Raw genomic sequence first — 22,450 nt, 5'->3', positions numbered from 1 at the left:
TGCCCTTAATTGAAACGATTAGCTGGGTCAGGATCCATTAAGGCCATGTTCGTAATTTTGGTCCCACTAACATAATCTGGACAATTTTTAAAACTATTTTTGAAATAATTATGTCCTAGTTTTATCTAACTAACTATATATATATATATATACACACACACATACACACCAGGTATACATATATATGTATACGCTTGGGATACATATATATGTATACACTTAATATACATATATTGTGTATACCAAAACAAAGGCCCCTTTTTAATTTCTTTAAAATCTGGACCAAGTCCAGCCCAAACCAGGCTGAGACCTGGCCCAGATCATTTAAAAAAAATGTTTAAGGGGGTATACTCCCCCCCCCCCCCCCCCCCAACACCCTCATTTTCCCCTTTTCAGCAAAAAACCCTACTCTCCCCCCTCCCTTCCGGACCCCCCTCTCTCTCTCTCCCCCTTTCTATGCAACCCTAATCGCCACCTCTCTCTATGCCAAAAATGGCAAATTCGCAGAACATAGTCGTCGCATGCAGCTTTATTATGTCTATTATGATGAAAGCATTTAATGTTGCACTCGAAATTATGATTTTAAATCCAAACATGGTAATGAATCGAATTTGTTGCTTTATTTTACTTTATTATGCTGAGATTTACACGTATTGTTATTGTACCTTGCTTAAATTCCATTGGTTGGATTTGAAAAGGTTGGATCGAACCGAGTAAGGTTCAGATCTGACCGTTCATATGCTTAAGAGGCCATGAAAGGCTTAGATCTGGTCTTAAAGTTCATTTTTATGGGAATGTGTTTGTTCCACATCGATGGTTTTGGGGGTTAGATGATTTTTGGGGTTCTATCTGGTCTTAAAGTTCATTTTTCTGGGAATACGTTTGTTCCACATCGATAGTTTTGGGGGTTAGATGATTTTTGGGGTTCTATATAACCCTAACCCCCCTTTACAGAACAAGTTGGAAAAAGTGAAAAAGGAGGCTTTTTTGAAAGAAAGTCTGAGTCTCTAAGTCAAAAAAATTTAAAAGAGTTTTTTCAGAATTTAGAAAAATTGGAGAAGTTCAAAGAAAATTGGAGAAGTTCAAAGAAAGGCTAAAACTTCGAATTTTTTAAGCCTCTATTAGTAAAATTTTAAGACTTCATTAAGTGTGAGGTCTCTCTGAGTTGAAATCTTTTATTTGTTCTCTTTTGTTCGAGTCTGTGTGGCTGAGTTGTGGCTTTTGGAAGCACTTAAGGCTTTCAAATTCATTTTTTATCAGGGCTGCACCATAAAAAGGTAATGTTCTATCCTATTTACTTATTTTGGTATTGTTTAGTATTAGTCTAAATGATAATAACTTATTAATGTTGGTTAGTTGTTGTTTTGCATGCGGTTCAGTTGAGTTTATGTATTGATTAAGATGTATTAGTTTCTTAGATGTGAAGGTTGCCTCTCTTTATTTTCAAAGCCATGTTTGAGATTAATAAGTAATTTCTTGAAGTAGACAGAGTGTGTATGCCCAAATAATGCATTGTTTGTTTAAATATGATGGAATAGATTTCATGTATTCTGTTAGATGTTGAAGGTTCCTACCTTTGTTGTTCAATGCTTAAATCTGACAAGGACATGATCACATAAGTCATGATAGTAATTTGATGAACTTTTAAGTTAATACTAATCCTGTTGAATGTAGTAGAACATTTAAGTGATGTGATATTTGTTTGAAGAATTTGAAGTGATTGTCTTTTTTTTTTTCTTTTTTTTTTTTGGTGAATAAGAACGTGGCTTGTGTTTTCTTCCTAAATTGTTATTTTGTGGGCCTGCATACTTGCTTGATGTCAACTAAGGGACATGAGCTGTGATTGGGATAAAACATAGTAAGGGTCATGATTAGGTTAAAACAGAGTTTAAGGGACCTAAGTATACCTGTAAGAAATGCTACACCTCGGAAATTTTTTCGTTCATGCACAGTGAATAGACTGACGAAGGGAACGACGTATACGACGTTTTGATAAGCAAGAAATAACATTTGATGATTCTAAATGAGATTTCGAAGATATTCGAGGTTATAGAAGAAAGTTTGCCAAGAAAGGCAAGGCATACGCGGTGTACCGGAAATGATTCACAAGGTACCAAGTTAATGATGACTTGATGATGTCTTAAAGAAAAGTTATAACGTCCCTTAGATTGATAATGAAGTGTTAAACAAGTGTTAAGAGGGTTCCATAAGGATTGGAGCTCAAACGAGTCGACGAGAACAAGCTTCGGAAAACTGGGCATTATACGGCCAAACATACTGGCCGTATAAAACATACGGGCAGTATGTTCCACCGTATAATCATCCCAGATTATCATCCCTCTCTGGACCAAATCTACGGCCATACATACGGTCAGTATAATTTATACGGACCGTATGTTGGTCCGTAGAAACTGGTGGGGTCAGATTTTGTGTATTAATAAGGGATCCAAATCTTATTTCATTTCATTTCCCTTCACTCCCCTTCTCTCTAAAACATCTCTCTACACTTCTCCCACAAGAATTCAAGGGTTATTCATGATCAATCTCATCAAACCAAGGAAATCAAGTGTAAGAAACTCATTGGAGTTTCATCCAAGGCAAGGAATCCAACTGAAGGTAAAACTAGGGTTTTGCTCAAGTGAGGAATTTCCACCCAAGGTTCATTCCTACACCATCTAAGGTAAGATTTATGGTATTTCCATGTTGTTTAAGGTATTTGAAAGTTGAAACACTTGGATTGTAGAAGAATATAGAAAAATGGGTCATGAATGTGGGAATAGTGTCATTTTGAGTAATAGCTTGAATTGAGTCATGATTCTTGATGTGTTGTGATATGATTTTGTTATAAATGATATCAAGGACATGGGATAAGCATTATATGTGAGAAAACGTACTAGTATACTATGACCATGATTATGGATGAATTGAAGTGGAATTGTGAAATAAGGGTAATGTAGATGAATGAAGATAGTTGGTTATGATATTGTGAACGTTATTATAAATGTTTGGGAGTTGATATACCATATGGGGAAGGTTGTATAAACAAAGGAAATGCTGCCCAATTTTCTCTAGCTTTAGTAAGCACATTCATATAATCGATTAGCTAATGTTAATGCGAATTCTCTTGAAGGTAGAAACGTGAGCATTAAAGGAGAACAATCAAGCGATGGAAATTGTTAAACGAAAGAGGTATGTAAGGCTAGTCCTTTCTTTCTAAGGAATGATTCTTATGGAATGAATTCTCCTATATTTCCATGACTTTCCTATATATCGGAAATTATGAGTCTACGAATATAAAGAGCTTCATACAAGATAAAGAAAAGAGATACTTTACGAGCATGACAATACCGAGGGTGAATCTAAGTCTAGAAGTCCTAAAGCTCATGATACGATATTCCTACGAAGCTAATGACCCTTACATGATTCCTATGATATTATTTTCCTACCTCTCCATGACTTTCTTACATTCCGGGAATTATGAGATAATATTGATAAAGAGCTTCTTATGAGATAAAGATGAGAAATATGTCATGAATACAAAAAAATGATGGTAAGTTTAAGCCTAGAGATTTTAAAGCAAGATATGATGCCTATGAAGTAAAGATCCTACTTACGATCCCTTGATGTTATTCATGGTGTACACTCAGCTTAAAATGTTAGTTCCTTCAAGGTGAGATATGATGAATATGATTGCTCCATAATGTAGTCGGGGGTTCTCGACCTTTTGTCACCCCGACATTGTTATAGATTGTCTATAAGCTCTAATGCATGTCCTATGACCAATGTTTCGAAAATTTACGAGTCTACGTTCATAGAGGATTTCATATGAGATAAAGGTAAGAGATACACCATAGATACGAAAATGGTAATGATGAGCCTAAGTTTAGAAATTATAAAGTCGATCATACGATATTTTTTACAAAGTTCATGCTACGAATATGATATGATTTTCATAGATTGTCTTTAAATTCAAGTGCATGCTCTATGCTACGTTATGATAAGGTTATGATATGCCTATGATAAGTATGATGATGATGTTAATAGTGATAACGATAATGATGACGATGTTGATAGCGATGATTATAATGATGACGATGATAATAGTGATGACGTTAAAGATATTTATGGGCTTTTATGTATGTGTGCCTATGTATGGCTATTATGAAACCTCGAGCTTATGTGGCCGGGTAGAATGTATATGTATATATGATGATGTGTGTGCACCACTGCAGTTGGGTACGGATAACACTGAGCCTTGATAGGGCCAGGCACGGATAACACTGAGCCTTGGCAGGGCCCAGCACGGATAACACTGAGCCTTGGTAGGGCCAGGCACGGATAACACTGATCCTTGGTAGGGCCAGGCACGTATAACACCAGGCATTATTATAGCCGGGTATGTAATACACCGAACCTATATAGCCGGGCACGATACTACTATGTATTCTAATGTATGAAAAGCCCGGAAGATATGTGTGTGATATTGTCGAGCCACTACGTGGCCGAATACGGATAATGTTTAATGTGTATGAGCAGATATGATATTATGATATATGTATGATACGATGATGTATGCGCTACGATGATACATGTACTATGATTATATAATATACGATATAGGCATGAAAGGTATCCTCCTTTAAACGTTACGCAGGTTATATCTTCATCTTATGTCTCATGACTTTTCTATTATGTTCATTTCATTCATGCCTTACATACTCAGTACAATGTTCGTACTGACGTCCGTTTTCTTTGGACGCTGTGTTCATGCCCACAGGTAGACAGGGAGGCGACCCAGATTTACAGAAGCCGATAATGTTACACCTCGGAAATTTCTCCGTACTTGTATGGTGAGTGGAATTATGAAAATTGAGTGAATGATGTTTTATTAAGTCGGGAATGGCTAATTAAGAATTTTTGGAAATAAGAAAGTCGCGGAAAATTTTTCAGCCCAGTGGTCGTATATGGCACTATACGACCCGTAAAGTGATTTACGGACCGTATAGTGCAGTCGTCCTCCAGCTTGTCAAAAATCTCAACTTTCTGTAAATGTTGAATATGGTTAAATACGACCCAGTTTACGGCCCGTAAACCAGGTCTTAAACTGCCATGTCCACCAGCCAAACTTTCTGTTTTTGGAATGCTTAAAAACGACCACAGTGGACGGACCGTAAATCAAAATACGGTCCGTATATGGTGGTTTACGACCACTATTCACCCCGACAAGAATTCATTAAAAATCAGATTTTGTGATTTTTAAAAGGGACTTAAGCCTCATTTCACTTCATTTTCATCCATACACCTCAAGAGACATTCTAGAACTCTCCAAATAATTCCTCCACAAGAATTCAAGAGAATTAAAGGGAATATCAAGACCAACAACACTAATTTCATGGAATCAAGGGTAAGAACTCAATAAAGGGTCATCTAAGTGAAGAAATTCCCAAGAAGGTGGGACTAGGGTTTTGGCTAAGTGAAGTATTTCAACTTAAGGATTGTTCAACCATCATCCAAGGTAAGTTTCATGATTATTCCATGTTGTTTGAAGTATTGAAAAGCTTAGACACTTGAAATGTAGAAGAACATAGAAATGGGTCATTATTGAGTGAATAGTGACATAAATGAATGATAGTGGAATTGGACTATGAATATTGAAGTGTTGTGAGTACTAATACGTTATAAATGATGTTTATATCATGAAACAGGCATTAAATGCATGAAAACGCAAGGATGAGCTAGAAGTAGAAATAAGGGAAAATTGGAGGAAAATGGTGGATTTTGCCAAACGCACGTAAATGACGATTGTCGATTATGATATTGTGAATAATATTATGAATATTGGGAGTTGATATAGAACGTGAGAAAATTAGTATGAGCGAAGGAAGCGTTGTCCGACTTCTCCTAGAATTAGCGACACGTTCTTATAGTCAGTTACTAATGTTGATACGAATTTTTTTATGAAGGTAACGACGTGATATCGATGGAGAACAAGTGAGCGATATCTTAGCTAAACGACCAAGGTATGTGAGGCTAGTCCTTCTTTCTAATGGCATGAATCCTTTAACTTGAATCCCTATTCCTTTCATGAGTTCTTGCATTCTAAGAAGTTAAAAGCTTATACTTATGAATGTCTATATGAGATGAGTTATACGATATGATGACACTAGAATGATGATGATGTTATTCCCTGCCTACATTCACCTTATGTACTAGTCTTTCAAGGTGGGGCGGAATGTCCATGATGGTTTCATAATGTAATCGGGGGATCACGACCTTACGTCACCCTGATAGAGTAAAGTTGATCATGAGTCTTATATACGTATTATGATAAGATAAGTATTTTATGATAAGCCTATTACTATGAGCATTTATATTGAGCATGTCATGAGCATTTCACACCTGGCCTAGTTGGCCGGGCAGACACCGCTTCGGCGGGCGGCGATACGGATACACCACGACCTACGGGCGTGGGCAGACACCACTAGTGGGCGGCATGAGATGGTACCCCGGACGCGGGAGGCCTGGACGCGGGCTAATATTATTGATTATCACACCGTTCCGACATGGACGGGCAGCTTGCATATGATGCATACATGTCATGATGATGAGTATGAGTAAGATAACATGCATTACTTCATTTATGATTATCAGTCAGATCTAGATGTCTCATGTTGATGTTATCCTTATATTATTGATGTTTCCTTTCATTATGTACGCCTCTCATACTCGGTACAATATTCGTACTGACGTCCTTTCTTCGGACGCTGTGTTCATGCCCACAGGTAGACAGGGAGGAGAGCTTGGCCCAGGTCCTCAGTAGCTGTCAGCTGATAGATAGCACTCCATTGTTCGGAGGTGCTTATGACTATTCTTTTGATGTACATTCATATATGCATATATTGGGCATGACGGAGTCTTGTTCCGTCCATGTATTCATTATGTTAGTAGAGGCTCGTAGATACGCAGTGTGGGTTAGATGGCCTCACAAGATGTTTTCATATGTATGTGTATTATTTTGATGGCCAAGGGGCAAATGTATATAAAGTATTTATATTTTGATTAAATATGATTTTCCTACAATTGGTATGTAAAATTGATAAAAGAGTATTAAATGAGCGAGACCAGCAGTAGAGTACGCGGTGCTCGGTAATTGTTCCGGGTACCCGTCGCGGCCCCTAGCTGGGTCATGACAGATAAGCAGGCTTTTGAGAGCACTCCATTATTCCGGAGGTGCCATTGACTTACTATTTTATGTACATACATGTTTTGGGCACGACGGGGTCCTGTCCCGTCTATATGTCTAGTATTCTAATAGAGGCTCATAGATACGTATGTGTGGGTAGTATGGTCTCACGATCTCCCACGTGTATATATGTATATGTGTATTATTTTGATAGCCGAAGGGATTATATATATTAAGGTAATTATGTTTCCAAATGAAAAATGATTTTCCTATGATTTGAGTATGAATTGGATGAATGAACGCTTAACGATTATGATAAGTAGTAGAATGAGTAGTGCTCGGTGGTTAGCCCCGGGTACCCGTCATGGCCCCTATTCGGGTCGTGACAAAAGTGGTATCAGAGCAATTCAGTCCTAGGAAGTGTCTACAAGCCGTATCTAGTAGAGTTTTGTTTATGGTGTGTTGCGCGCCACATCTATAAACAGGAGGCTACAGGGCATTTAGGATGGTTACTCTTCTTTCATCTCTAAGATCGTGCGATAGAGCTAAGCCATAGGAAATGAGATTCTTTATACTAACCCCTGATTGCAGCAGAAGAACGATATTGACCGAAGAAAGTGATTAATGATGTTGAAGTTACGGAGGTAAGCCCCTTCGTTGAGGCTACGTTATCGGAACATGTATTTATATGATAATGAATTGATTGTCATAGAGGCAAGTCAGTGTTCATATGACAGAGAAATTGATTAAATGTGTCTCTTGATGATAAGTCCAGTTATAAGTTGAGAACTAAGCAAAATGGAATGAATCAGAACAAAGGTAAGCGACGGTACGAAAGATGTGTGTCGATTAAGGTAAGAATATCGAGATATGATTGAAATGTAAAGCTGAAGGATGAAAGAGAAAGTAAATAGGAGGGGATAACAGGGCAGATCGCTAAAGGAATAGGTACATCACGAAGCGTGATATATGAGGTAAGTTTCGACATCTTTGTGCTTTTACTTGAAAGAGGGAGCCTTGTGTGACTGAGATATGTCGTATATATATATATATATATATATATATATATATATATATATATATTGTCCCTGTGAGGCATTGCTGGTATTTGCTGCGTGCAGGTTTTGGGATAGTAAGAAATATAGAGGAAACTCTGCCGAAATTTTCCTAGAATCTAAAGGAGATAAGATATAAGCTTGTTATATGTCCTAACGAGAAAAGATGTTGTGCAAAAAGGTAATGGCAGAACGAGATTAAGTTAGGAGTATCGTTAACAACTACAAGAGATGAGTTAAATACTATTGAATTGATAGTAATGGTAATTATAAGAGCGACATTGAAACGGTAAAGAGAAATGCTGGAGTAAATTAAGAAGACTGGTAGTACTAGAATATGACATAGAAGAGAAAGGGTAACCCCAATAGAGTGTGATACTGAAGTATCGATTGGATGGATAAGTACAAGTAAAACACGACAAGTTATTGACAAAATAGAGTAAAAACATGATTGAGACAGGGGTGTGAAGTACAAAGGGGTATAACGAATGAAGATACCGTGATAAGACAACTTATATGGTAAGTGTAATAGGGCTGATTAGAAAGAGTAACAGGTTGAGTATGCTTACTTTACGGGGTTTATTCTATTTTATAAGCAGGCTTGCGAATGAGATCGAGAAGTGTCACCCTATAGAGTTGATTATGATCAGGGTATAATGAGAATGTAACAAGAATTGTAAGACAAAGTATAGCGAGGAAACGATTAAAGATGTGACATGTTCTACATGAGTAAAGAGTGAACGCAAGTGTGAAGCCAACAAGCGAGCCATGGGGCAGTAGATGAGAAAACTCATAAGGCCTTGTTAGGGGAAAGTCCAATATAGGGGTTCCTCAATGACAGAAATGATAGCAAGCAAACTCGAAAAAGGAATCAGAGAAAAGCGATATGGCAAAGTAATAGTAGTCTGTGATTTGTATAATCGAGAGTGTGAGTGGTATCTTTAGCTGGATGTAAAAGACCAAGACTACAGAAAGATGAATAACGAAATAGGAAGATTGTTAGAAAAAGGATCAACACAATAAGGATGAGAGGGGATGATCAAAATGAACAGAATAAGTTTTGATGCGAAGAATGGATTGTACAAAGGTAGTATATTCTAAAGGAAAAAGCGGTACTAAGTTAAGAATAGGGTTCCTCGTGCGAAGAATAAAGGATTGATTATAAAATGGGAGGAAATAAGATAAATTGAAGAGGAAGGAATGTAAAGGAATAAGAGTGGGGATATAAAGAGAAGGAAATGCGCTGCAAAGTACGCGCACTTAAGAAGTAGTCGTGTTATGATTAAAGGAAGATGCATCTCCTACGAATATCCTACACTAAGACAGAACGAGTAAAGTACATAAAGGAATAAGTTGGAGAGAAAAATGTGGCCATGAATTATGAGTTTACCGTACGATGATAAAGCAATAAAGTAAGGCTATCATCAACGACAAATACGACATGATTATGATTGGTTTTGAAATCAATGCTGAGTGCAACACAAGTGTAAAATAGTGTGAGGCATAAGAGGTATTAGTGGCACATGAGACTTAGATCCTTGAAAACAAAAATGGAGGGTTTAACGGAAAGATGACGCTACAAGTGAACTCTGGGTATCGAAGAACGGGATAAGTGACATTTCATGGATGGTACGGATAGCTAGATAGACTACTATATGAGTATCCTTATGGGACAGAAGTTGTTAATTGGAGCAGATTTAGACATTGACTCCTAACTACCAGATGAGCTAAGTAAACTACATCCTTGTTCGGATTGCTATGTCGGTTGTATTACTTGATTACAAAACTGCAAGATGAGTATGTTGAGACTTCACACATGAATTATCGTAGCTATAAATTATGGGAAACAACATGAATAAGATGTAGTAGAGTAAGGGATATTGAATTCAAGATTTGAAGGTGAGGCAACGGATTTGAGAATGGTACAAGTAAAACCCTTAAAGGGGGGGGGGGGGGGGGGGATGAGTAAAGGGAATACAAGTGTAGAGATTGGAACAATGGACCATAAGATGTGACATATATAGACTCTAAAACAAAGAGTGAGAGTCACGCAGAAATGGGTCGAATGACTAGTAAATAAACGAACACGAATTGAGCGAGCACCTGAGACTGTACTGGAACCATTCGCGAAGACCTTGAACCACATGATATTGAAAGCAAATAACTCAAGGGGTATTGTAAAGGATGGAGATGTTATACTAGAATAGAGGCAAAGGCACTAACGGTAAAGTCGTAATTAATGATATTACGATTTATAAGCGACAATTAAGAAAGGGACCTAAGGTTTTCTATAGTAGAACCTAAGATATGATAATCAAGGGAAAAAAATAAAGTAAGGAAGAGAGCATGACGAGATAAGTTACTACAGATAGGCAAAAGAGATTAGGTATATATAATCACCGAGCTTAGCCATGGTCGGGTACGCGAAACACCGAACCTTCGTGGTCGGATATGCTATGTATATGAATATGACAATGGATACGATGTGTAAATAACTTGCAAGCATTTATACGTCGCTAATGAAACCAAGTGGGTACTCAAAAGGAGGAGTAAGAGGTAAGCAAGAATAGTGAGGTCATGATACTCCGGGTCAGTTGAAGGAAAATGTATGGCGAAATTTGCGTAGAATCCCGGATAGTTTAACATTCCAGGACGAATGTTCCCAAGAATGTTACACCTCGAATTTTTTTTCGTTCATGCACAGTGAATAGACTGATGAAGGGAACGACGTATACAACGTTTTGATAAGTAAGAAATAACATTTGATGATTCTAAATGAGATTTCGAAGATATTCGAGGCGATAGAAGAAAGTTTACCACGAAAGGCAAGGCATACGCGGTGTACCGGAAAGGATTCACAAGGTACCAAGTTAATGATGACTTGATGATGTCTTAAAGAAAAGTTATTACATCCCTTAGATTGATAATGAAGTGTTAAACAAGTGTTAAGCGGGTTCCATAAGGATTGAAGCTCAAACGAGTCGACGAGAACAAGCTTCGGAAAACTGGGCATTATACGGCCAAACATACTGGCCGTATAAAACATACGGGCAGTATGTTCCACCGTATAATCAGCTCAGATTAGCATCCCTCTCTGGACCAAATCTACGGCCATACATACGGTCAGTATAATTTATACGGACCGTATGTTGGTCCGTAGAAACTGGTGGGGTCAGATTTTGTGTATTAATAAGGGATCCAAGTCTTATTTCATTTCATTTCCCTTCACTCCCCTTCTCTCTAAAACATCTCTCTACACTTCTCCCACAAGAATTCAAGGGATATTCATGATCAATCTCATCAAACCAAGGAAATCAAGTGTAAGAAACTCATTGGAGTTCATCCAAGGCAAGGAATCCAAGTGAAGGTAAAACTAGGGTTTTGCTCAAGTGAGGAATTTCCACCCAAGGTTCATTCCTACACCATCTAAGGTAAGATTTACGGTATTTCCATGTTGTTTAAGGTATTTGAAAGTTGAAACACTTGGATTGTAAAAGAATATAGAAAAATGGGTCATGAATGTGGGAATAGTGTCATTTTGAGTAATAGCTTGGATTGAGTCATGATTCTTGATGTCTTGTGATATGGTTATGTTATAAACGATATCAAGGACATGAGATAAGCATTATATGTGAGAAAACGTACTAGTATACTATGACCATGATTATGGATGAATTGAAGTGGAATTGTGAAATAAGGGTAATGTAGATGAATGAAGATAGTTGGTTATGATATTGTGAACGTTATTATAAATGTTTGGGAGTTGATATACCATATGGGGAAGGTTTTATAAACAAAGGAAATGCTGCCCAATTTTCTCTAGCTTTAGTAAGCACATTCATATAATCGATTAGCTAATGTTAATGCAAATTCTCTTGAAGGTAGAAACGTGAGCATTAAAGGAGAACAATTAAGCGATGGAAATTGTTAAACGAAAGAGGTATGTAAGGCTAGTCCTTTCTTTCTAAGGAATGACTCTTATGGCATGAATTCTCCTATATTTCCATATCTTTCCTACATATCGGAAATTATGAGTCTACGAATATAAAGAGCTTCATACAAGATAAAGAAAAGAGATACTTTACGAGCATGACAATACCGAGGGTGAATCTAAGTCTAGAAGTCCTAAAGCTCATGATACGATATTCCTACGAAGCTAATGACCCTTACATGATTCCTATGATATTATTTTCCTACCTCTCCATGACTTTCTTACATTCCGGGAACTATGAGACAATATTGATAAAGAGCTTCTTATGAGATAAAGATGAGAAATATGTCATGAATACAAAACAATGATGGTAAGTTTAAGCCTAGATATTTTAAAGCAAGATATGATGCCGATGAAGTAAAGATCCTACTTACGATCCCTTGATGTTATTCATGGTGTACACTCACCTTAAAATGTTAGTTCCTTCAAGGTGAGATATGATGAATATGATTGCTCCATAATGTAGTCGGGGGTTCTCGACCTTATGTCACCCCGACATTGTTATAGATTGTCTATAAGCTCTAATGCATGTCCTATGACCAATGTTCCGAAAAGTTACGAGTCTACGTTCATAGAGGATTTCATATGAGATAAAGGTAAGAGATACGCCATAGATACGAAAATGGTAATGATGAGCCTAAGTTTAGAAATTATAAAGCCGATCATCTGATATTTTTTACAAAGTTCATGCTATGAATATGATATGATTTTCATAGATTGTCTTTAAATTCAAGTGCATGCTCTATTCTAAGTTATGATAAGGTTTTGATAGGCCTATGATAAGTATGATGACAATGTTAATAGTGATAACGATAATGATGACGATGTTGATAGTGATGATGATAATGGTGACGATGATAATAGTGATGACGCTAAAGATATTTATGGGCTTTTATGTATATGTGCCTATGTATGGCTATTATGAAACCTCGAGCTTATACGACAGGGTAGAATGTATATATAGATATATGATGATGCGCGCGCACCACTGCAGTTGGGTACGGATAACACTGAGCCTTGGTAGGGCCAGGCACGGATATCACTGAGCTTTGGTAGGGCCAGACACGTATAACACCAGGCATTATTATAGCCGGGTACGTAAGACACTGAACCTATATAGTCGGGCACGATACTACTTTGTATTCTAATGTATGAAAAGCCCGAAAGATATGTGTGTGATATTGTCGAGCCACTACGTGGCCGAATACGAATGTTTAATGTGTATGAGCAGATACGGTATTATGATATATGTATGATACGATGATGTATGCGCTACGATGATACATGTACTATGATTATATAATATACGATATAGGCATGAAAGGTATCCTCCCTTAAAAGTTACGTAGGTTATATCTTCATCTTATGTCTCATGACTTTTCTATTATATTCATTTCATTCATGCCTTACATACTCAGTACAATGTTCGTACTGACGTCCATTTTCTTTGGACGCTGTGTTCATGCCCAAAGGTAGACAGGGAGGCGACCCAGATTTATAGAAGCCGATAAGCAGGCTTTTGAGAGCACTCCATTATTCCGGAGGTGCCATTGACTTACTATTTTATGTAGATATATGTTTTGGGCACGACGGGGTCCTGTCCCATCTATATGTCTAGTATTCTAATAGGAGCTCGTAGATACGTATGTGTGGGTAGTATGGTCTCACGATCTCCCACGTGTATATATGTATGTGTGTATTATTTTGATAGCCGAAGGGGTTATGTATATAAAGGTAATTATGTTTCCAAATTAAAAATGATTTTCCTATGATTTGAGTATGAATTGGATGAATGAACGCTTAATGAGTATGATAAGTAGTAGAATGAGTGGTGCTCGGTGGTTAGCCCCGGGTACCCATCATTGCCCCTAGTCGGGTCGTGACAAGAAGTGTTTGGTAGGTGTCTAGGGCATTCAGGGTTAGGAGGTCTGCTTGCATTTGGGTGAGTTTGAATTTTTCCATGTTTTGCTTGAATGTGCTTAAGTTAGTCAAGTAATTTTGAATAGTTGTATATTGTGCACTAAGGAGGATTTTAAAGAAAGTAACATGCTAGAGTAGGATAAAGAAGTTTAAAATGAAGTTTGAGATTCAAGATCACTCATAAGATAATAAGGTGTCAAAGGGTCCATTAGGAGTCAATAAAGGTCTATAAAACTGTAGAGATTATTTTGAAATAAATTGGAATACCATATGCTATTAGCAGGACTAAGTATCATGTTTGGTTTCATTTGAATAGAGCTCAAACTATGCATTCATATTATCAGACTTTCTCTCTTATCTGGTTCATGTCTGAATTTTCAAAAGAAGTTTAAGATAGTTTCAAAAGATGACTTGAGTCCTGATGTTGCTTTAACTGTCTATAAAATGCTTGATCAATTGGAGATGAACTGCTTTGAACCTGAAGTTTCATGTTCAATTTGATTTTTAAGCTCTTTAGTGATTTAATTATTCAACTTTCTAAAGTGTTAATGGCTAAAGGTGTTCAATATGGTTTCACATAGTAGGGTTTTTGAACTGAAGTTGACTAGAAACTGTTAATTTATGTGATTAATTAGGGGTCTAGGTGAGACTCATTTTGGGGGGAGGGGGTCACGATCCAACTGGAGGCCCATGACGGGTAACCGGAGCTAGCATACCGAGCACCACCTGCTAGACTTATCATCAAACTCAACCTAAACGTATGCCATTCCCAACACAAGCTTATCATGAAATGATCTTCGAATATCTCTCAAACAATATATGTACCTAATCCCACGAGGCTACAAAATGATAAATGGATAATATACACTAAGAGATCACATAACATCTACAACCCACACATATATAGCTACGAGCCTCTAACTGGAGTACTAAAATCATAAGGACGGGATAGGACCCCGCCATGCCCCAAATATGTACACCAAAGGATATATTAATAAGCGGCAACTCCGGAGTAGTGGAGTGCTCCTGTATATCTGCTGATAAAACTCTTAGGTGTCTGTGCCGTCTCCCTGTCTACCTGCGGGCATGAACGCAACATCCATAAAAGAAAGGACGTCAGTAAGAACAATGTACTGAGTATGTAAGGCATGTATAACAACATAAATAAGAAATAAGAGAGCACAAGATGAAGGGATAACCTGTAACTAATTGCCTCTTAAGGCGGAGTCACGCATGCTAACTTTTATATTAAAACAACATCCTATCATATATAGACATACATAAACTGACCGACCATATAGGTATGGTGTGATCATCATTAACCCGCGTCCGGGGTAACCATCTCATGCCACCCACTAGTGGTGTCTGCCCGACCAACTAGGCTTGGTGTAATCATAAGCTGCATACTACACCCATCGTAGTGGTGTCTACCCGGCCAACTAGGCAAGGCGTAATCATACATATACATAACATAGAGCATGCATGAGAGCCCAAATGAAAGCTACAAATCTATCGAAGTGACGTAAGGTCAGTAACTTCCGATTATATTATGAAATAATCATCGTCACTATGTCTCACCTTGAAGGAACTAGTATCATGAGGTGAGATTTCCAACATTGAATAACATTAAAGGAATCATAAAATTAGATCATTAGTCTCATAATAGCATCAATTCATAAGCTTTATAATCTCTAGAAATGGAATCATCATCATCCCCATTATTATCATAGAACACATCTCATCTCTATCTCATAAGAAGCTCTTAATAATCTTAGGCTTTCAACTTTTGGAATGTAAGAAGGTCATGAGAACATACATAGGAGATGGTGATATAAGAGTCATGCCTTTAGAAGTTAAGGACTAGTCTTACATACCCTTTACGTCTCTTTAACGACTAAATGTTCTCCTTCCAGGCTCACAACTCTACATTCAAGAGAATTCGTACTAAATTAGATCATTTAAAACATGCTTAAGTCTAAACTAAAGCGACTAAGAGCTAACAAAAATTGGGCAGCATTTCCTTTGTTTCGACAACTTTCTCCATATAATAAACAACTCTCAAACATTAATAGCAACACCCATAATACCATAATCAATAGACTCTTTCAAGTTAAACATTGTTCAATCCTCAAAACTCCTTTGCAAAGTCATTCGTAGCCATAGCTACAACATAATACTGTATTCATTTTCACATAATACTTCCTCAACATCATTAGTATCATCCACAACAATATTATACTCAAGGCATACCAAGAACTATGACTCAAGTCAAGTTACTATTCAAGAGTATCATTAAATCCATGTTTGAGCTTCATATTCTTTTTCCTTCCTTCATTCAAGTTATTCAACAACCAAATACTCTTAATAACATGAAATAGATGTAAAACTCACCTTTGATCATGTAAGGATGAACTTTGGATGAATATACTTCAGTTGAGAGAAACACCAACTTCAATACCCATGGAATTCTTGACTGCTATCAACACTAGTGAGCCTTTCTTCACTTGATCCTTGGTAATTAATCCTTGATTTCTATTGGATTTGTGTTGATATGATGTGTAGAATATTCTAGAGCTCTCCAGAGTTGTAGAGAAGATGGGAAATGAAAAATAAGAACTTGGGCCATCTATTTATAACATGAAAATAAAGCTGCCCGACGTGATTATACGGACACTTATACGGTCCGTATAATTTTATACAGTCCATAAGTGACCGTATAATACCACTAGTGATGACCCTTCACTAAAACTGTTATACAGACCCTTATATGAACCGTATAAGTGGTCGTATAACTCACCTTTTCCAAAATTATTTTCGTCAATTCGTTTGACCTCTAATCCTTGTGGAATCTTCTTGGCACTTATTTAACACTTCACTAACCATCTATGGAGCCCTATAAATCCTTCCCAAGGTGAGCTTAGGCATGAATTGGAGGTGATGACCAGTGGGGCCTTTGATCCCTTTCTACTGAAAGTAAGGTCCAGGAAAAGATGGGAAGGTGATGACCTCACCCTATCCTATTCCTCTTTCAGGACCCTGAGGCTTCCTTGACTACCTAGATCTTGTTCTCATGACTGTGGGGTTCAGTGAGAGTTGGAAATTGGTCAAGGGTGGTTTGTCTTGCCTTGGGGGAAATTTTTTGAATTTCATGTTACCTAAAACTGAGTTAAAATAAAAGGCGTAAGGGTCTGTCATACCTTTGTCATGATTAGATTCATCAAATTTGCCATTTTCTAAATCTCAAAGAAATAATTTATTCACTTAGTTGTCTGAACTCATGTTTCCTTTTTGGAGTTTGACTTATTTGCTTGTCTGTCTGCTTCCTTGAGAAACATGTTTAAGAACTGGTGTGATGTATTTATGTGTGGGCTTGGTCATGTGAAGGCACTTATCTTAATCTGAACTTAGGAATGAATATTTAGTTAATATTGAGTTAGTAAAAGTCTTTTGTTACTTAAACTAGACTGTCACTTAGACTTTACTGAACATTATAGTATAGCTTAAAGTAAAAAAAATAAAATTGTGATTTGTCTAGTAATATCTGATTCTATATTATCAGTGTTTTGAAAATGTTGTTATACATAGAGTTAGGGGGATGAAATAATTGATGTATTGTGTCTGTGCTCTAAAATGAATGGTGTTAAATTGGAATTGGTTTGATGTTGATTATGAGAGTATGGTAGGTATTCTTCAAGGCAGTATGGGCCACTTGGTTTGGGATGGTCTTTTCAAGACACCTCAAAGAGGGGGCAGAGAAGATCCAAGCCTAGTGTAACGACCCTTCCAGTCGTTATGGGAATTATAGGATCACCCCACCAAATGTAACTTTTCCAAGGGTAGAACGAGCCAGTAGAAACTAAATCATGTGTTTATGAGCTGAAATTTTATTTGTTTGTGGTTTTTTCTTGATTGTCGTGAGTCCGTCCAGGGGTGACGTAGAAAATTAGAACTCCATTGGGAATTCCGATGCCATGGTGGATTCGTAGGGCGTATTTATGTATATGTACATCTTTGTGTTGTGTTTTTGAGGCGTCGGATGAAATGTTGGGTGATAGGGGGAAAAACTGGACAACAAGTCGAGCTCACTGCCCAAAATGGACCGATGCGGCGGTGGGAGTACCGCTATAGCGGTAGGTGGACCGTTCTCAGTGGCCTACCACATATGTCATGTGGCCGCTGTGGCGGACGATTGATCGCTATGGCAGTACCGCCATAGCGGTGAGTCGACTGCCATAGCGGTGAGCAGATTTCCTTTGGGTCCGCTATAGCGGTCACTTGATCGCTATAGCGGGACTGCCGCAGCGGCGTGATGAGCGATGTAGCGGTCGATGGAAAACAGTAGCCCGATTTTAATATACTTAGTCTCATATTCTCTATTCACAAAACACCAACACACTTCTCAACAAGCGCTTAGGGTGAAATTCCAAGCTAGTGCAAGAAACTCTTGAGAGGTAAGTTCTATCTATTCCATTCTTCTTCATGATTGTTATCCCCTTCGTGGGCCCTTAATGGTGAAATTGAAATAGAAATCCTAGAACATTAATAAACCTTCTAAACATGATGGGTTATGGTTATTATCCCTTAGTTATCATCTAAAGGCTTGGGTTAGTTTCTTTTAATCATGAATTGAACTCTTAGAGTCATAAACTAAGTGAATGGAGACCTAAGGTTCTATAAACATGGTGTCTTGACCATAAAAACTGTTCGTAATGGGAATATTGATAAAATGTTGTTATAATTTGATGATTAATGATTACTAAGGCCCTTGATAAGTTTCTTAAAACCTAGAAAATTATCCAACCCTTGGGATGGGGTAAAGGGAAGGGTATTCTTGCATTGGTACTTGTGATTTGAGTAATTGTGACTTATTGAGCCTTCTATTTCTAGACTTTGAGCGTTCTGAGGCTTTAAGGAAAGGAAAGACTGTAGTGGAGTTACTTGCGTTTTCCCAGCTCTACTTTGAGATAGGTTACGATCTATTTAAGCTAGACTTTGATTAGTTGATTGTATGTTTGTAAATTCTTTAGAAGAATGCATGCCTAGTTTTCATGCATGATATTGTGTGGCTAAACTCCTATGTGATTGTGATTAAGTGATTATGTCGGCTTCGTACCACTATTCCTGTGTGTTGATTCTGCAGTGAATATATTATTATGAGAAGCTAATATAATCTTCTCGAGGGTATTGTGACATGAAATGATGATTTGAGTATCGATATTGAGAAGGTAAGAAACATTGTTCCGTAAGAGGTATGGGAAGGCACATGTGTGACCTAGATTTTGGGCTCGTGTTCTGAGGTTAGTTCTGGAAACGAGAGGTACGTTGATATTTCCCGCGTCCAAGGTTCGTTCCGGAGTAGAGGTTTGTGGTCGGGTCCGAGGAGTATTCCAGAACGAGTGGTACATGGACACCATAGGTCCTCTGCAGGTCATGACTACTGAGCAATGACATCAGTTAGCATGTGTGTATAGTTAGTGTGGTTACTGTGGTAAACTTATTTCCATTGTGGCTTACGTGATTTTGATTCTTGGCATCTTATTGATTTGATTGTGATTATCCTTGGTTGACTTGCTGTGGCTTATTGATATTCATGTCTGTTGACTGGCTTGTTTATTCTATTGATTTTATGAAATATGCATGATACTAATCTTAGTCGGCCTATGATATCTACCGGTACATAGTGTTTGTACTGATACTACCTTGGTGCATTCTTTTGAGTACAGATTGTGATACGGAGACTGCTACCCGCCCTCACATCTAGTGTGGAGGACGTTTGTTGATAGATTTAGGGTGAGCCTTTTCCCATGCCAGGCCTCCCGAAGATCTTCTCCTTATGATGTCTTTTTGTATTTTGGACATTATAGATATTTATTAGTCAGATTTCACTCCTTAGACATGTTTTAGATTAGAGTCCTGTATGATGACTTTCGAATTTTGGGGATTTTGTAATAGTTAGAACTTCCGCACTTATTTCAGTATTTTATGGAATGACTTATTTTGTTCATTTGATGTTTGAATGAGTAATAACTGATTACCTTGGTTAATATGAAATTGGATTTGAATGGATAGATGTCTTGTGTGTTGGTTCGCCCACTAGGATTTAGTTGGGTGCCAGTCATGGCGGGTTGGGTCGTGACACCTAGCTTGACTCATAGTAGCTACCCACTAAATGAGGGGTGTTATGACCAGCCTATAGACCATGGGGAACATTCCTGCTTAGGAAGAATTTTGGCTTTTCGTTAAATCTCATCATTTTACAAAAGGTTTGAAGGTAAAAAAGGTTAGGAAAATTAGTATGTTCAAAGGTCTAGAATGCACTTAAAAGGTTAAGAGTAATGAATTTGGTCATTTCCAGAAGTTGGTCTTTAGTTTTGTTTCTAAAATCAATAAACTAATTTAAGGTTATTGGCAATAAAATGTCCCTACTAGGAGTTTAAAGAAGTTTGAATATGTGAATATTGGTTTTTGGACTTTATGCCATCTCTCTTTTGGAATTTATTGGTACAAATATACTTGACTCTGTTCCCTGTCTATCTTAAGTGGCAACTGGTATGAAGCTTTGTTGTAACATGATCTTGCTACTGCTATATTAAAATAATGATTTCTGTATTCTTTCCTGAGAATAGGAAACTGTACAGTCTCAGTTTCCCTTGATGTTATTTGGTCTAGGCCTTTTGATGTTCCAACTCTTTTTCTAGTGTAATTACAAGTTACAGGATCTTTCCTTTTGTTTATACTCTCCTATTGTGCTTCCGTGACCACCTTAAACAAGTTCTAACTTCCTACTATAAGAAATCCTAATATATGAAATTGATAAATCATTTATTTTGATGTGCATGAAAATCAAAGTTTCACTTTGATTAATTTTGCCTTTTGTATAGTAGTTGGACGTGTAAGAGTGTGGTTAGACATAGACCCTACGCAGGTTAACAAAAGAAGGGAGTATACACGTGGTATACACTTGGTGTATACATACCGTGTGTATATCATGGATATACTGTGTGTATACCTATAACAAAAATAGGCCAACCATAGACAGGATGTATATGCAAATAAAGAAGTATGACTTGTTTGGGCCACTTATTTGACTAAGTATTCTGAAAGTGTTATATATATTGAATGTATATCATTACACTACAATACTTGTTTTAGTCTTTTGTCTTGATTCTGAATTCATTTAAAAGCTACTTATATTTAAAGTACCTCCCATAGGTTGATACTTGTGCACAGCTTTGAGACTATAGTTGTATACTATGGCAACACTGGTTTTGTTTTGAGATTTTGAGGTGGTTTCTGGGGATAGGTTTAGCCACTCCCCGATATCCAGCCATGCCTGGGGTTTATGAAACCCCTTGGACCTTGTGTGGTGTCGGGAACAAGGGTGGTGACAACCTTTTTCCATTGGTATGGTGTGATTTGAGGTTTTTCAGTGAAGCAATGGTAACAATTAAGTCCTTAGTTGTGCACTTGTAATCAAGCGTGGAGGTATATGTATATATATATATATATATATATATATATATGTGTGTGTGTGTGTGTGTGTGTGTGTGTGTGTGTGTGTGTGGTTATGTTAGAATTAGGTCCATCAAACATAGATTTAAAAAATGGGGGATGTATGTATATATATATATATATATATATATATATATATAGACGTATATATGTGTGTGTGTGTGTGTGTGTGTGTGTATGGTTATGTTAGAATTAGGTCCATCAAACATAGATTTAAAAAATGGGGGATGTATATGTATACGTATATATGTATGTATAATTCTGATAATACTAGATCCGCTAAACCTATACTAATCCAATTCCTTTTCTTTTTCCCTCCTACTACACAGCCACTTGGGCCAGAGTCCAACCAGCTTGTTGGGCCAAAAGGCCCAATAGGAATATTCTTTCAAACTGTTAAGTCTAAAAAAGGGAAGCTAATATTATTGAAGGCCCAGCCATGGGTGATAATGGCACGAAGGCCCAACCATGGGTAAAAATGGCTTTTTAAGGGGTTTGGTAGACCCCTAACTTATCTACTTTTCCCTTTTAATTTCAGCCTGCAAATTTCCCTTTCAGTTTGAAATGTTGTATTTGTATATACTCACATTATTATTGGAATCCTTTAAATTTGAATTAGGAATCTTAAGTGAACGGTGCATACGTCGTTTAGTTAAACCTTAGGCCCCAACGCGATTTCCAAAACCCGGATTAGTGTAAACATTTTCCAAAAAAGGATAAAAATGGCTAGTGTAATAAGGGAATAAAAGGGATCAATTCCATCTTTACAAGAAAAATGCATTGTTGTCA

At 37.3% G+C, this 22,450-nt stretch overlaps 1 long non-coding RNA gene across 1 annotated transcript; it reads left to right on the top strand.

Annotated features, from left to right (window-relative positions):
- The first annotated feature begins 439 nt into the window (after window positions 1-439).
- LOC132626649 (uncharacterized) lies at window positions 440-7,021 on the top strand. Its single transcript, XR_009577528.1, has 3 exons — window positions 440-4,850; window positions 5,964-6,020; window positions 6,783-7,021. It is a non-coding gene; the product is annotated as an uncharacterized LOC132626649 (long non-coding RNA).
- Window positions 7,022-22,450: the final 15,429 nt, after the last annotated feature.

Source organism: Lycium barbarum, chromosome 2 (assembly GCF_019175385.1).
Source record: "Lycium barbarum isolate Lr01 chromosome 2, ASM1917538v2, whole genome shotgun sequence".
NCBI classification, from domain to species: Eukaryota; Viridiplantae; Streptophyta; class Magnoliopsida; order Solanales; family Solanaceae; genus Lycium; species Lycium barbarum.
Note: the sequence above shows the minus strand (reverse complement) of the source record. Positions and strands in the feature narration are given on the sequence as shown.